Source organism: Pseudophryne corroboree, chromosome 6 (genome assembly GCF_028390025.1).
Source record: "Pseudophryne corroboree isolate aPseCor3 chromosome 6, aPseCor3.hap2, whole genome shotgun sequence".
NCBI lineage: Eukaryota > Metazoa > Chordata > Amphibia > Anura > Myobatrachidae > Pseudophryne > Pseudophryne corroboree.
This window is the reverse complement of record NC_086449.1, coordinates 391,456,973-391,470,574: the sequence shown is the minus strand read 5'-3', so window position 1 is coordinate 391,470,574 and position 13,602 is coordinate 391,456,973. Positions and strand designations below refer to the sequence as shown.

Here is a 13,602-nt window from a genome sequence, read left to right as displayed (position 1 = left end):
AGCTACTTTAAAAGATCTCGGATTTAAATTTTTTCCAGTACACCAGTGAATATAGGCTTGCCATATTCTATGATACACACGGACCGAAGATGGCTTTCTTGCTCTAAGCATGGTTTGGATTACTTGTTTCGAAAATCCTTTAGCCTCTTAGATAGAGGTTTCAACAGCCACGCCGTCAAAGATAGGCAATCCAGATGACTGTGATAACAAGGACCCTTCATTAACAGATCTGGATGTTGAGGGAGCAGTATCGGTGCTTCCACTGACATTCTCAACAGATCTGTGTACCAATGCCTTCTTGGCCAAGCTGGAGCTATTAGAATAATTGCTCCTTTTGCCTGTTTTATCTTTCGCACTACTCTGGGTAACAGAGATATCGGAGGGAACAGATATGCCAGCTGAAACCTCCATTCTACTGACAGTGCGTCTACCAGGACCGCTCCTGGGTCCCTTGTTCTTGATCCGTACCTCGGAACTTTGTTGTTTAGACGAGACGCCATAAGGTCTATCTCCGGTAGACCCCATCTGTTCACCAGTGTCTGAAACACTTCTGGGTGTAGTGCCCATTCGGTTTCCTAAATGGTGTGCCGACTGAGAAAATCCGCTTCCCAATTTAGTACACCCGGGACAAATACTGCTGACAATGCCGGGAGATGGATTTCTGCCCATTTTAGAATGGGAGTTACTTCCTCCATCAGACTCTTGCTGTGAGTTCCTCCTTGATGATTGAGGTATGCTACTGCCGTCGCATTGTCTGAGCGGATCTGGACTGGTCTTCCTTGTAGATTGTCCTTTGCCTGAACTAGAGCCAAGTCAACGGCCCTTATCTCCAACAGATTTATCGGCAGGCGACTTTCCCTTGTGGTCCATTTTCCCTGGAACTATAGGCTTCCGAGTACCGCCCCCCAGCCTTGCAGGCTGGCATCTGTTGTCAGGACTTGCCACTCTTTTATCCAAAAGGGTCTCCCCTTGTTTAAATGGTCTGTCTGTAGCCACCACGCTAGAGACCTTTTTACATTTACTGGAATCTTTATCATCTGCTTCATTATCGTTTGATGATTTCCGTTCCATTTGGTCAAAATCAGGTGCTGCAATGGTCTGGAGTGGAATTGCGCATATTCCACCATGTCGAAGGTTGATACCATCAGACCCAACTGTCGCACTGCTGCATGACTGACATTGTCTGGGCTTGCAACGTTTCCGAGCCATGACCTGCACTTTGACTATCTTTTTCTCTGGCAAGAGAACTTTCTGTAGGTCTGAATCCAATATGGCCCCCAAATGAACCATCCGCTGTGACGGATTAAGAGACGACTTCTCCCAATTTATGAGCCACCCGTGTCTCTGTAAACAAACTATCGTCTGTTGAAGATGGCTCAACAGTAAATCTTGCGACTGTGCTAAGATTAACAGGTCGTCGAGGTATGGGAATATTCTTATCCCCTGCTTGCGCAGACAAGCTGCCATAACCACCATAATCTTGGTAAACACCCTGGGTGCTGTAGCTAGCCCGAAAGGCAGAGCTTGGAACTGGAAATGTTCCTGGAGGATGGCAAACCTTAGGTAACACTGATGTGACAGTGCTATAGGCACATGTAGGTAAGCATCCCGTACATCCAGAGATACCATGTAAACTCCCGGTTCCATAGCCAACATTATGGAGCGTAACGTCTCCATGTGGAACTTCGGGATCCATATGTATTTGTTCAACATTTTCAGATTTAGAATTGGTCGATATGACCCATTTGGTTTCTGGATTAGAAATAGATTGGAGTAATACCCCTGTCCCTTTTGTGATGGAGGTACTGGGAGAATCACACCTGACTGCAGTAATTTTTGGACTGCTTCTTGCAGGGCATTGGCCTTCGACTCTATACAAGACGGGCTGGTGCAAAAAAATCTTTGAGGAGGCTGCCTCCTGAACGGGAACCCATACCCCTGAGATACTACCTTCTGCACCCAGGCATCCGCTGTTGACTGTTGCCATATGAGTGCAAATTGAAGGAGTCGGTCCCCAACCCTGAAAATCCTCTAGGCGGAGGGTTTCTGTTCAGGTTTGGAAGCTGGCTTTTTGCTAGCCCACTGCTTCCTACCCCTGGATTTAAACTGAGGTTGTTTAGGCTCCTCTTTTGCTTTCGCTTTGCCAACGAAAAGAGCGAAATTTTAAACCCTTGGACTTAGGGTTATAGGTAGCCGGAACTCTGACCTTTTTTTTTTTATTCAGCCTCTGATTCTAGGATATCCGATAAAGGTTTTCCAAATAATATATTACCCACAAAAGGCAATGCTTCCAATTCTTTCTTGGATTCCGCATCTGCCTTCCAGGTACGTAGCCAAATTGCTCTGCGAGCAACTACTGTCAAGGCTGAAGCTTTAGAAGCAACTGTACCTACATCAATTGCTGCTTCTTCCAAATACTGGGCAGATTGTCTTAAACGGCAAAAACGATCCTCTTGCTCCCCCGAAGGAGAAGGGATGCTGTTCTCTAGTTCCTCTATCCATTCGCCCATAGCCTTTGCTACCCAGGCCGAAGCCATAGCAGGTCTTACCACTGCTCCTACTAGAGAAAAAATATTTTTCAAAAGGCTCTCTACCCTTCTGTCTGTGACATCATTCAAAGAGGTAGATGACTGTGGTAAAGCAGATTTATGCACAAGTCGCAGAACATGTGCATCTACTTTTGGAGGAACTTCTCTCTTCGAACAATCCCCAGCAGGAAATGGATAATAAGAATCCCATCTCTTAGGAATCTTATACTTTTTACTGGGCGCTGCCCAAGACTCATCCATCATTTCCGTCAACTCATCTGACGCTGGAAATTCAGCTTTCACTGATTTTGTTCGTTTAAATACAGGTGCTTTTACTTTTAACGCTGTCTTGTCTGGCTCTTCCAAAGAAAGCACAGCACGGCATTAATAAGTTCAGCTACATCTTCTGAACTAAAGCTCTGCGACTGATTATCATACGGAGTTGAATCTACTGTTTCCTCATCATCATCCGACGTATCATCTTGTGTAGTCTGCCACACAGACGTATCTGTCTTAGTCTAACCTGCCCCTTGGTTGCTTGTAGAGGCTACTGGAACCAAACCATAGGAAGGGAGCTGCATGTATGGGTTCATAGTGTAACCTAACCCTTGAGGTGGTGCTACCGGAGCTAACCTGTCCGCTATTGAAGACAGAGTCTTTGCGAACATATTCCATGGTGGCTGTTGGTGGTTGAACCAACTCCTGTTTTTTACTTCGCTGAAAAGCGAAACAGTTTGCACACAAACCCTCATAAGTGACCAATTGATTCATATCAATTACCCCTGACTTACAAGATAAGCATGTTAGGGCTATAGGAGTGCTTGATAAATTCTCCTCATCACTTTTGCCGCTCACAGACATGGTATTAACCTGTTATCGACTACACAATTTGTGACTGAAGAACACCCTATATGTCAGTATATAGAGGTGAGATCAATCTGACCACAGTGCACCTGATTTGAGGGTCAGAACAGGACTGACATTACACAGAAAAGTCAGCACACATACTAGCAGTCAGTCACATGTTAAAGCATTAGACATTGTCATATGAGAATACAACCTCCATAACAATTTATACATAAGTAGGAAAATTGTACTTCTGTTTTAACTGGTTCTATTTTCAACATAACATGAAGAAAACACAGTAATATACAGGTCTCATATGCAATAGGTACTAAAAATTAACAATGCATACTAAGAAGTAGAGAGAATTTCTAGTACTGTATACCCTGCCTCCAGAGAGCGGGATACAAGAAGACTCACCACACTTCCATATCCAAGCAAATACGCTCGTAAGACGCTGAGTGGATTCAGACGCTACTGGTGTACACTGCCGCTCTTGATAACTGATACGGACGCTCACCAATGGACACGGACGCTGAGCGACTTCCACGTGTATGCAGACGCTAAGGCCTGCGACTCGGTCTGGGCGGGTTTATATCCAGTGTACACAACCGCAGCGTCTAAGCTGCGACCGAGTACCCTCGTGGTAGCGTCTGAGCCGGAAGTGAGGTCACTCAGTTCATGAAACGAGAGACACGCGGGAACTGGCCATGAACTCGGAGGAGGGACGGCCAGGAGAGCGTCTGAATCCCCCCGTTGACTTAAACTCCCGGGATCGCGGCCTCTACCTAGTCCTGGCGCCTATGATATCTGGAGCGTAGCGCTGTCACACTCGAGATGTTCGGCGCATCAACACACTGTTTGTAGTCTCCACCAAATCAGTGTAGCTGTGTCCTGACCCCTCTAGTAACCGGGGTAAGTCTTGGGTTACACATGGCCCCTGCTGTAACAGGTCCTCTCTGAGAGGAAGAGGCCACGGATCTTCTGTGAGCATTTCCTGAAGATCTGAGTACCAGGCCCTTCGAGGCCAATCTGGAACAATGAGTATTGCCTGCACTCTCCTTTGCCTTATGAGTCTTAACATTTTTGAGATGAGAGGAAGAGGAGGAAACACATAGACCGACCAAAACACCCATGGTGTCACTAGGGCGTCTACTGCTACTGCCTGAGGGTCCCGTGACCTAGCGCAATACCGTCGAAGCTTCGTGTTGAGGCGTGACGCCATCATGTCTATTTGAGGAATTCCCCAAAGACTTATCTCTGCAAAAACTTCTTAATGAAGTCCCCACTCTCCTGGATGGAGATCGTGTCTGCTGAGGAAATCTGCTTCCCATTTGTCCACTCCCGGAATGAAGACAGCTGACAGAGCGCTTACGTGATTTTCCGCCAAGCGAAGAATCCTGGTGGCTTCCGCCATCGCCACTCTGCTCCTTGTCCCGCCTTGGCGGTTTACATAAGCCACGGCTCTGACGTTGTCTGATTGAATCAGAAACGGGAGGCACCGAAGAAGATTCTCAGCTTGTCGTAGGCCGTTGTATACGGCCCTCAACTCCAGTATGCTGATGTGTAGACAAGCCTCTTGGCTTGACCATAGTCCCTGAAAATTTCGTCCTTGTGTGACTGCTCCCCTTCCTCGGAGGCTCGCGTCCGTGGTCACCAGAACCCAGTCTTAAATGCCGAACCTGCGACGCTCTAGTAGGTGAGCACTAGTAGGTGAGCCCTGGGGGACAGGATTATTTTCTGATGAATTTAAAGATGGGACCCGGACCACTTGTCCAGAAGGTCCCACTGAAATGTCCTCGCATGAAACCTGCCGAAGGGGATGGCCTCATAGGTTGCCACTATTTTTCCCAGTACTCGAGTGCATTGATGGACTGACACTCTTTTCGGTTTTAACAGGTCTCTGACCATGTTCTGGAGTTCCTGGGCTTTTTCCATCGGGAGAAAAACCCTCTTTTGTTCCGTATCCAGAATCATGCCTAGGAACGATAGACGAGTCGTCGGAACCAATTGTACCTGTGGCAGATTGGAGCACTTTCAAGGAGAGCGACACGCTCTCCAGCAGTTTGTCTCTCGATCTCGCCTTTATCAGGAAACCTGTTTAGGCGATAAGAACACACATGCACACCCTTCCATACAAGAAGGAAGAGGTTTTAGTGATTGTCTAGATCCTCAAATCAGATACGTCAGGGTGGGATCCCCGTGGATACCTGTGGACATAAGAGAAATCGCGTTATCAACGGTAAGTTCTTACCATAACGTACATTTCTCTGGCTGGGTCCACAGGATTATCCACAGGATAACATTGGGATTCCCAAAGCCATTTTAGTGGTGGGGACGCTCCTGATTGCACAGGAGGACCTTTCGCCCGAAGTCTGCATCATGAGAGGCAAAAGTATCCAAGGCATAATGTCTAATGAATGTGTTTATGGAAGACCATGTGGCTGCCCTACATATCTGTTCTGCTGAAGCACCCTGTTGTGCTGCCCAAGAAGGACCCACCTTACGTGTAGAGTGTGCAGAGACATTAGCCGGAATAGGGAGATCTGCATGAGAATAAGCTTCTGATATGACCATTCGGAGCCATCTCGCCAGCGTCTGTTTACTAGCAGGCCATCCTCTTCTATGGAATCCGTAGTGGATGAAGAGAGAATCTGTTTTCCTGATGGCACTAGTACGATCTATGTAGATTCTTAAAGCCCGGACCACGTCCAGCGACGCTTCTCCCGCAGATAGTCCCGATACCTGAAAAGCTGGGACTACAATCTCTTCATTCAGGTGAAACTTTGATACCACCTTTGGAAGATAGCTAGATCTCGTTCTGAGAACTGCTCTGTCTGGAAAAAAACTTAGGAAAGGAGACTTACAGGATAATGCTCCTAAATCTGACACTCTTCTGGCTGACGCCATTGCCAGTAAAAAAAGAACTTTAACCGTTAACCACTTAAGATCTGCTCTCTCAAATGGTTCAAACAGAGGACCCTGGAGAAATTTAAGAACTAAATTCAAATCCCAGGGAGCTGCAGGAGGAACAAATGGAGGTTGAATATGTACTATTCCTTGAAAAAACGTACGTACATCCTGTAAATCAGCTATCTTCTGCTGAAACCATAGAGTTAACGCTGAAACTTGAACCCTCAAAGAAGCAACTTTCAACCCTTTATCCAATCCTGCCTGAAGGAAATCCAAAATCCTAGCTACTTTAAAAGATCTCGGATTTAAATTTTTTCCAGTACACCAGTGAATATAGGCTTGCCATATTCTGTGATACACACGGACCGAAGATGGCTTTCTTGCTCTAAGCATGGTTTGGATTACTTGCTTCGAAAATCCTTTAGCCTCTTAGATAGAGGTTTCAACAGCCACGCCGTCAAAGATAGGCGATCCAGATGACTGTGATAACAAGGACCCTTCATTAACAGATCTGGATGTTGAGGGAGCAGTATCGGTGCTTCCACTGACATTCTCAACAGATCTGTGTACCAATGCCTTCTTGGCCAAGCTGGAGCTATTAGAATAATTGCTCCTTTTGCCTGTTTTATCTTTCGCACTACTCTGGGTAACAGAGATATCGGAGGGAACAGATATGCCAGCTGAAACCTCCATTCTACTGACAGTGCGTCTACCAGGACCGCTCCTGGGTCCCTTGTTCTTGATCCGTACCTCGGAACTTTGTTGTTTAGACGAGACGCCATAAGGTCTATCTCCGGTAGACCCCATCTGTTCACCAGTGTCTGAAACACTTCTGGGTGTAGTGCCCATTCGGTTTCCTAAATGGTGTGCCGACTGAGAAAATCCGCTTCCCAATTTAGTACACCCGGGACAAATACTGCTGACAATGCCGGGAGATGGATTTCTGCCCATTTTAGAATGGGAGTTACTTCCTCCATCAGACTCTTGCTGTGAGTTCCTCCTTGATGATTGAGGTATGCTACTGCCGTCGCATTGTCTGAGCGGATCTGGACTGGTCTTCCTTGTAGATTGTCCTTTGCCTGAACTAGAGCCAAGTCAACGGCCCTTATCTCCAACAGATTTATCGGCAGGCGACTTTCCCTTGTGGTCCATTTTCCCTGGAACTATAGGCTTCCGAGTACCGCCCCCCAGCCTTGCAGGCTGGCATCTGTTGTCAGGACTTGCCACTCTTTTATCCAAAAGGGTCTCCCCTTGTTTAAATGGTCTGTCTGTAGCCACCACGCTAGAGACCTTTTTACATTTACTGGAATCTTTATCATCTGCTTCTTTATCGTTTGATGATTTCCGTTCCATTTGGTCAAAATCAGGTGCTGCAATGGTCTGGAGTGGAATTGCGCATATTCCACCATGTCGAAGGTTGATACCATCAGACCCAACTGTCGCACTGCTGCATGACTGACATTGTCTGGGCTTGCAACGTTTCCGAGCCATGACCTGCACTTTGACTATCTTTTTCTCTGGCAAGAGAACTTTCTGTAGGTCTGAATCCAATATGGCCCCCAAATGAACCATCCGCTGTGACGGATTAAGAGACGACTTCTCCCAATTTATGAGCCACCCGTGTCTCTGTAAACAAACTATCGTCTGTTGAAGATGGCTCAACAGTAAATCTTGCGACTGTGCTAAGATTAACAGGTCGTCGAGGTATGGGAATATTCTTATCCCCTGCTTGCGCAGACAAGCTGCCATAACCACCATAATCTTGGTAAACACCCTGGGTGCTGTAGCTAGCCCGAAAGGCAGAGCTTGGAACTGGAAATGTTCCTGGAGGATGGCAAACCTTAGGTAACACTGATGTGACAGTGCTATAGGCACATGTAGGTAAGCATCCCGTACATCCAGAGATACCATGTAAACTCCCGGTTCCATAGCCAACATTATGGAGCGTAACGTCTCCATGTGGAACTTCGGGATCCATATGTATTTGTTCAACATTTTCAGATTTAGAATTGGTCGATATGACCCATTTGGTTTCTGGATTAGAAATAGATTGGAGTAATACCCCTGTCCCTTTTGTGATGGAGGTACTGGGAGAATCACACCTGACTGCAGTAATTTTTGGACTGCTTCTTGCAGGGCATTGGCCTTCGACTCTATACAAGACGGGCTGGTGCAAAAAAATCTTTGAGGAGGCTGCCTCCTGAACGGGAACCCATACCCCTGAGATACTACCTTCTGCACCCAGGCATCCGCTGTTGACTGTTGCCATATGAGTGCAAATTGAAGGAGTCGGTCCCCAACCCTGAAAATCCTCTAGGTGGAGGGTTTCTGTTCAGGTTTGGAAGCTGGCTTTTTGCTAGCCCACTGCTTCCTACCCCTGGATTTAAACTGAGGTTGTTTAGGCTCCTCTTTTGCTTTCGCTTTGCCAACGAAAAGAGCGAAATTTTAAACCCTTGGACTTAGGGTTATAGGTAGCCGGAACTCTGACCTTTTTTTTTTTGATTCAGCCTCTGATTCTAGGATATCCGATAAAGGTTTTCCAAATAATATATTACCCACAAAAGGCAATGCTTCCAATTCTTTCTTGGATTCCGCATCTGCCTTCCAGGTACGTAGCCAAATTGCTCTGCGAGCAACTACTGTCAAGGCTGAAGCTTTAGAAGCAACTGTACCTACATCAATTGCTGCTTCTTCCAAATACTGGGCAGATTGTCTTAAACGGCAAAAACGATCCTCTTGCTCCCCCGAAGGAGAAGGGATGCTGTTCTCTAGTTCCTCTATCCATTCGCCCATAGCCTTTGCTACCCAGGCCGAAGCCATAGCAGGTCTTACCACTGCTCCTACTAGAGAAAAAATATTTTTCAAAAGGCTCTCTACCCTTCTGTCTGTGACATCATTCAAAGAGGTAGATGACTGTGGTAAAGCAGATTTATGCACAAGTCGCAGAACATGTGCATCTACTTTTGGAGGAACTTCTCTCTTCGAACAATCCCCAGCAGGAAATGGATAATAAGAATCCCATCTCTTAGGAATCTTATACTTTTTACTGGGCGCTGCCCAAGACTCATCCATCATTTCCGTCAACTCATCTGACGCTGGAAATTCAGCTTTCACTGATTTTGTTCGTTTAAATACAGGTGCTTTTACTTTTAACGCTGTCTTGGCTGGCTCTTCCAAAGAAAGCACAGCACGGCATTAATAAGTTCAGCTACATCTTCTGAACTAAAGCTCTGCGACTGATTATCATACGGAGTTGAATCTACTGTTTCCTCATCATCATCCGACGTATCATCTTGTGTAGTCTGCCACACAGACGTATCTGTCTTAGTCTAACCTGCCCCTTGGTTGCTTGTAGAGGCTACTGGAACCAAACCATAGGAAGGGAGCTGCATGTATGGGTTCATAGTGTAACCTAACCCTTGAGGTGGTGCTACCGGAGCTAACCTGTCCGCTATTGAAGACAGAGTCTTTGCGAACATATTCCATGGTGGCTGTTGGTGGTTGAACCAACTCCTGTTTTTTACTTCGCTGAAAAGCGAAACAGTTTGCACACAAACCCTCATAAGTGACCAATTGATTCATATCAATTACCCCTGACTTACAAGATAAGCATGTTAGGGCTATAGGAGTGCTTGATAAATTCTCCTCATCACTTTTGCCGCTCACAGACATGGTATTAACCGGTTATCGACTACACAATTTGTGACTGAAGAACACCCTATATGTCAGTATATAGAGGTGAGATCAATCTGACCACAGTGCACCTGATTTGAGGGTCAGAACAGGACTGACATTAGACAGAAAAGTCAGCACACATACTAGCAGTCAGTCACATGTTAAAGCATTAGACATTGTCATATGAGAATACAACCTCCATAACAATTTATACATAAGTAGGAAAATTGTACTTCTGTTTTAACTGGTTCTATTTTCAACATAACATGAAGAAAACACAGTAATATACAGGTCTCATATGCAATAGGTACTAAAAATTAACAATGCATACTAAGAAGTAGAGAGAATTTCTAGTACTGTATACCCTGCCTCCAGAGAGCGGGATACAAGGAGACTCACCACACTTCCATATCCAAGCAAATACGCTCGTAAGACGCTGAGTGGATTCAGACGCTACTGGTGTACACTGCCGCTCTTGATAACTGATACGGACGCTCACCAATGGACACGGACGCTGAGCGACTTCCACGTGTATGCAGACGCTAAGGCCTGCGACTCGGTCTGGGCGGGTTTATATCCAGTGTACACAACCGCAGCGTCTAAGCTGCGACCGAGTACCCTCGTGGTAGCGTCTGAGCCGGAAGTGAGGTCACTCAGTTCATGAAACGAGAGACACGCGGGAACTGGCCATGAACTCGGAGGAGGGACGGCCAGGAGAGCGTCTGAATCCCCCCGTTGACTTAAACTCCCGGGATCGCGGCCTCTACCTAGTCCTGGCGCCTATGATATCTGGAGCGTAGCGCTGTCACACTCGAGATGTTCGGCGCATCAACACACTGTTTGTAGTCTCCACCAAATCAGTGTAGCTGTGTCCTGACCCCTCTAGTAAGAGGAAGTCCGTAGACTCACCGTTTCCCCATGCTCCGGCCACAGCCTGGTTACGTCTGCTAGACCTGCTACAACATCCGACACAGACACCCGTCGAGACAGCACTGATACCCGAAGGTAAGCGTTGTTGCGACCCGGTGGGGAGTTGTTGGAGCGACTCTTTCTAATATGTGTTTAAGACGCTGTTAAGAGAAGTCGCTCTAAAAAAACATTATAGTAAGTCTATCAAAATAAAGTAATGAAAACTTGAGGCTGCTTTCACAGCAGCCCTGTGACCATGCGGCTTCCTGCCGCACCAAGCAAAAAACTGATCTGACCGAGTCAGTGGGCGGGACTATATAGTGGAGGCCCCAATGCATCCTGGGGCCAGAAAGCTCGTGACCGTGTTGGTGCCATTTTCGCTGTCGCTCGACAATATCCCAATGTTATCCTGTGGATAATCCTGTGGACCCCGCCAGAGAAATAGCCATTGCATTGGCTCTGGAACCCAGCAGCCCAACGTCTCTTTGAGCGTCCCTCATAAATAAGACTGCGTCTTTAATGTGGGCTAATGTTAATAAAACGGTATCCCTGTCTAGGGTATCAAGGCCCTCTGACAAGGTATCTGTCCATGCTGCAACTGCGCTATATACCCATGCCGATGCTATTGCTGGTCTGAGCAAAACACCTGTATGCGCATAAATAGACTTTAAAGTAGTCTCCTGTATGCGATCAGCAGGATCCTTGAGGGCTGCCGTGTCCGGAGACGGTAGCGCCACCTTCTTGGACAGGTGCGTTAAAGCCTTGTCCACCCTGGGAGAGGATTCCCAACGCACCCTGTCCTGAGCAGGGAAAGGATATGCCATAAGAATCCTTTTGGGAATCTGCAGTTTTTTATCTGGAGTTTCCCAAGTTTTTTCAAATAACTCGTTAAGCTCATGAGATGGGGGAAAGGTTACCTCAGGTTTTTTCTCCTTATACATGCATACCCTTGTGTCAGGGACAGAGGGGTCATCCGTGATATGCAAAACCTCTTTCACTGCAATAATCATACACTGAATACCCTTTGCCACCCTTGGGTGCAATCTTGCATCATCATAATCGACACTGGAATCAGAATCCGTGTCGGTATCAGTGTCAGCTATTTGGGATAGGGGACGTTTTTGAGACCCCGACGGCCCCTGTGACCCAGCCCAATCCGTGGATTGACCCCCAGCTTTTTCCCTGGACTCTGCCAGGTCCAGTCTCTCATGTAATGAGGCCACACTTGCATTTAACAAATGCCACATGTCCATCCATTCATGAGTCGGCGTTGCCGACGGAGACACACCACTCATTCGCTCCATCTCCTCCTTGGACGAGCCTTCCGCTTCAGACATGCCGACACGCACGTACCGACACCCCCACACACACAGGGATATATCTATAAGGCGACAATTCCCCAACAAGGCCCTTTGGAGAGACAGAGAGAGAGTATGCCAGCACACACCCAGCGCCTACAGATACTGGAAAATAACCCAGATAGCGCTTTTATCACCAATCAATGTGTAATACACTCACTGCGCTTTGAAAATGCCCCCCCCCCCCCCCCCCCCTCTAATCCAGCCCTCTGTCACCGAGTTCAACAGGGGAGAGTCCGGGGAGCCAGCTTCTCTGCAGCGTTCTGTGGAGAAAATGGCGCTGTTAGTGCTGAGGGATCAAGCTCCGCCCCCTCCAGCGGCGGGCTTCGGTCCCGCTGTAATTTTCAAAAATATGGCGGGGGATCTCTACATTTACTGCCCAGCAGCCTAATGTGCCCTGAAATGCCAGTCAGGAGGTTTATTGCTGCCCAGGGCGCCCCCCCCTGCACCCATCAGTGCCTGTACTGTGTGTGTAGTGTGTGGGAGCAATGGCGCGCAGCGTTACCGCTGCACGCTTACTTCAATGAAGATCTGAAGTCTTCTGCCGCCTTCAAGTCTTTTTTTCTTCTTATACTCACCCGGCTTCTATCTTCTGGCTCTGCGAGGAGGACGGCGGCGCGGCTCCGGGACGAACGGCGGGGTGAGACCAACGTTCCGACTCCCTCTGGAGCTAATGGTGTCCAGTAGCCTAAGAAGCAGAGACTATCATTTAAGTAGGTCTGCTTCTCTCTCCTCAGTCCCACGATGCAGGGAGCCTGTTGCCAGCAGTGCTCCCTGAAAATAAAAGACCTAACAAAATTCTTTATTTAGAGAAACTCAGGAGAGCTCCCCTGTAATGCACCCTATCTCCTCTGGGCACAGGAGCTAACTGAGGTCTGGAGGAGGGGCATAGAGGGAGGAGCCAGTGCACACCCATACTAAAAGTTCTTTGTAGTGCCCATGTCTCCTGCGGAGCCCGTCTATACCCCACGGTCCTTACGGAGTCCCCAGCATCCTCTAGGACGTAAGAGAAACAGGATTGCACAATAATTGTAGCAGGCAAAAGCAGAGATATCAGGAGAAAATGGGGAAATCTGTCTCTACCCCCCAAAAAGCCAAACTAATATAGGAAGACATTACAGAAGTCTATTATTGTCCATTATTAAACTATTTGGTGTAATCAAATCGGGTCAAATGGCTGATATATGCAATTTTTTTTATAAATGTGAATAATTATAGAAAGCTATTTTTTTTTCCATTAAAATAAGCGTGCTTATTAAATTTGGGGTATATAAAAATAAGTAAAAATATATATTTGGGTCATTTTAGGGGAATTTAAAAAAAAAAAGTGTCTTAAAAAAAAAAAAAAAAGTCTAAAATCACTTGTCCCACTCGTA

The 13,602-nt window shown here is 46.9% G+C and overlaps 1 protein-coding gene across 2 annotated transcripts in view; it reads right to left on the bottom strand.

Annotated features, from left to right (window-relative positions):
- FBH1 (F-box DNA helicase 1) overlaps positions 1-13,602 on the bottom strand; it is a 201,807-nt gene that overhangs the window by 44,970 nt on the left and 143,235 nt on the right. The gene's annotated exons all lie outside the window — the stretch shown is intronic.